A 4298-nucleotide genomic window follows, 5' to 3' on the forward strand; every position below is an offset into this window, starting at 1 on the left:
ACAATCGGCTCTGTAAAAGAGTAGCTATCTGGATATACCAACTGGGAACGCTTTTCCCAGAAGGTTTAAATGATACCATCGAACTCAACAATGTCCATTAGATGTCTTGGTTATGTCCTGGTGTCTACTGGCTAGGATCAAAGTTCCCTTTGGGCTAGGTAGTATTTTCTGGGATTAGTTTAGTTAGATGCTGTCTCCTTTCTTTGTTTTCACCTTATATGTGCAAAAGTATACGCATATACATTTAGTTTCGTATATATATATATTTTTTTTTATTATTCTCATACCTAGTTGCCTTATTATGATGAATATCAAAATTACATCACCCCTAGTGTTCTCACGGTGGGCTGATGAAAGTATTTTGTAGGCGTATGACATATTTCTCTCTCTCCTCATCTTGATGGATTTAATATATATATATATATATATATATATATATTTTAATTCCCTCTTTTTCATGTTTCAAAAATTTTTTTTTTTTAGTGTCTCATGTTTGTTTTTTATTAATCCACATGACATAATTATATCATACCTCATTAGCTTAATATTGAATGGTATCATGCAATCTGTACACATTATGATTTCTTGTTAAAAATAATGATACAGATAAAATAAAATCCTGGATTTGATTTCAATATTTGGAGTGATATAATAAAGAGTTAATCTGTCAAATAAACAGATCAACCTATGCACACTTATGATCTGTGATACACAGGTGAGGCTCAATTGAGCCCTGAGTGATAACCCAAACACACATGCGCGAACTCCGTGAGACTGATAAAAGAAGAGTCTCATTCAATGTGGAGAATATTGACTGAGGAAGCTGCTGAATAGATAGGTGGAGAAACACGTTTTTGAATACCCAGAGACGCTGACTAATACTGCTTTGCTCTGATTGTCTGCCAATATACAGGGTACCCTGAGAGCCGAGTGATATACTATTGGTAACAGCCACAAGCTAAGTGCCAGAAGGATCCTTACTGCTGGTGTGAACGGACTTCTTGCTGTTACACAGGTGATTTAATTGTATCTACAATGGAGTGTAACTACAGTGGCTCTGTTTGAAAGTTCCACAGTGACTGTGGCTATATATACCGACTTGTGTGGCCATGGTGAATAGCATTTTTATGCATATGCTTTAAAAATGAATCTAAGGAATTCCTTGTGAGAATACATTATCCAGAAGCCGATATAAGGTGTCTGTGAAATTGTACAAATTGTACCCATGTGAGCGGGGAGAATAAGTACCGTATAAAGAAAACAAGTGATTGCTATAGAGGAAGTCTTATTACTCTAAGTGCTACACAAGGATCTATATAAACATTCCAGATAGTCACTGCCGAAAACCAACTAAGGAAGTGGAGGGGAGGCCGGTGAAAACACTGTGATAATCTGCATTTGCTGTATATAAACTGCTTTAACTATTTCTGGATTACCACAGAAGCCGTTGTTCCATATTTACAGATACCATCTTAGATCTATGTACATAGTGCTGTATTTTGTCTGGTTTGTTTCAGCTCTAATGTATATTTCACAATTTTTGAAGTAATTTACATCTACTAGATGAGAATTATTATGTACAACTAGACTAAATATTGTGCATTTGTCAATAATATATGTTCTCAACAATTGGAATTATTTGCATTGGTTATACAAAATACTATTATTGTACTTATATGTAATAGGAATATAAGTGTATAATACTGTATGCGTTATACTATAGAAACTATTGTTTCTTTCTGTGAATTACAGTAACTATAGGTATCCTCACAGAGCATTCACACATGTATGTCAATTGATGTTATATGATGTATAGGTCTGACTAGCCACCATTGTGTTTTAAGTATTTTTGTTTTTATATAACCAATTGTGTGATACGATAGACAATTGGTTACAGTATTGCCGGTCATATCTGGTATATGGTCTTATTAAAACTATTGAAGTAAAGGGATTTATAATAAATTAATTTTTTAATTTTAATAGCTGTCTCAGCGCTCTCTCTTTTATATATTTTTACTATAGGTCACCCATTTCTTTGCCGGAGCTTACTAAGTGGTTGGCTCGTTATCCTGATAGAGAGACTGCTGCCTTTCTTTTGAATGGTTTTACAGTTGGTATCAGTTTGCCTATTTCCGGCCCACTCCACGTAATGCGCTCCATAATTTGCGCTCTACCCTGGAGTTCCCTCAAGTTTTGAGATCTAAGGCGGAAGTTTCGCTGGGCAGGATGGAGGGCCCATTCCCTTGTCCTCCATTGCTGAATCTTTGCATCTAGCCTTTTGGGGTCATCCCTAAGAAGGTGCCTGTGAAGTTTCATCTGATTCAACATTAATCCTACCCACATGGTAATTTGGTCAACGATGCTATACCCAATTCAGTTTGCAGGGTGGTCCAGCAGTCCTTTGATGCTTTAGGTCTGGTTCATTGTTTTGCCGGTGAAGTTAGATGTTGAGTCCGCATTTCACTTGTTACCTTTACACCCTGAAGCAATGCAATATATGGGTTTTAGGCTCGGGGGTGATTTATTTGTGGGTAAATGTCTGCCCATGGGTTGCGCAGTCTCCTGTGCCTATTTTGAGAAATTCTGTTTGTTTTTATACTGGTGCATAGTTCCGGCACTGGCCATGTCGGTGTTGCGCATTACCTTGACGATTATCTCATTATAGGTACAGGAGGGAGTTTTGTACAGATCTCCTCTTTTATGCCACAGCTTTGTTTAGGGTTTTAGGGGTTCCTGTTGCGCATGACAAAACTGAGGGCCCCTCATCCTGCCTTTCTTATTTGGGCATAGAGATAGATATTGTGGCAGGTTGGTGTCATTTGCCACGTGATAAGATCAGTAAGTTGCTCAAACAAATTGCGGTTTGTTTAGGACCAGATAGCATTAAATTGAGCGTGGTTCAGTCTTTGCTGGGGTCATTTCATTTTGCCTGTCGCATTATCCCCATGGGACAGGTTTATTGTAGGAAGATAGAGAGGTCCACGGCCGGGGTGAGCCAGCCTCATCACTACGTTCTTTTGTCTTCTTAGATTAAGGAGGATCTTTGAACTTGGTCGAGTTTTTTTATTTATTTTAATGGTAAGCGCAATTGGCCTTCTGCTCCAGTGGCAAATGTTACTTTGCAGCTTTTCACCAATGCAGCTGGTTCCTCTGGTTTTGGGCCTTTTTTAACAGGGAATGGTGCGCAGGGCCCTGGCATCCTGAGTGGCATTCGGAAGGCCTTACTGGCAATTTGCTTTTGTTGGAAATTTTCCCTATTGTAGTACCTGATGAGCTATGGAGGGAGCGTTTGGGTAGTCAGCATGTAGTTTTCTGGTGCGACAGTCTAGGGGTAGTTCAGACCATTAACAATCTGCATTCTTCCTCCCCTCCAGCTGTGCGTCTCCTTAGACATTTGGCTTTGCGTTGCTTGTAGGCCAACATTCGGTTTCGCGTGCGCCACGTCCCTGGCATGCACAATGCGATTGATGATTCATTGTCCCAATTCCAATTTTTCAAGTTTCCATTTGCTGGTGCCTGTGGCTTCTGCAGTTGGGTTATCTTGCCCTCCTTTTGTATAGCAGATCATCCAGCCGGAATAGAGGGCCTGGCGCAGAGGTCGCTGGCTCCAGCAACTCGGAGGGCTTATTCTGCGGCGTGGCATGACTGGCAGGCTTTCTGTTCGCAGGGTCCTCAGTGGGGGTAAGTCTTCTGCAGAGCTGATTTCTATGTTCATTTTGGGGCATTAGCAGCATGGTCATTCCAAGGCTTCCATCACCTTCGCTCTGGTGGGTATTTCCTTTTTTAGCAAATATAGGGGTTTGCCAGACCTCACAAAGTCATTCCTTCTTTCTATAGCGCTTAAAGGTTGGGCCAAGGAGTTTTCCACCAGGGTTGATTCCCGCAGGCCTATCGATCTTCATCTCCTTGTTCGCTTGCTGGGTGTGATGGACAGTGTGGCTTCAGATTCTTTCGTGGCCTTGCTGTTTCATTTGGCTTTTGCAGTAGCATTTTGTGGGGCTTTAATGGTTAGTGAGCCATTCCGGGAGAGATAGGTAAGTAGGAGATATCTGTGATACTAGTGTATGGGGACAGCAGCCATTCTGGGAGAGAAAGGTAAGTAGGAGATATCTGTGATACTAGTGAATGGGGACAGCGGGACTTTCCGGGAGAGAAAGGTAAGTAGGAGATATCTGTGATACTAGTGTATGAGGACAGCGGGCCATTCCGGGAGAGAAAGGTAAGCAGGAGATATCTGTGATACTAGTGTATGGGGACAGCGGGCCATTCCAGGAGAGAAAGCTAAGCATGAGATATCT

The sequence above is a fragment of the Taudactylus pleione genome, unplaced genomic scaffold (genome assembly GCF_031769625.1).
Source record: "Taudactylus pleione unplaced genomic scaffold, aTauple2 ptg000255l, whole genome shotgun sequence".
NCBI classification, from domain to species: Eukaryota; Metazoa; Chordata; class Amphibia; order Anura; family Myobatrachidae; genus Taudactylus; species Taudactylus pleione.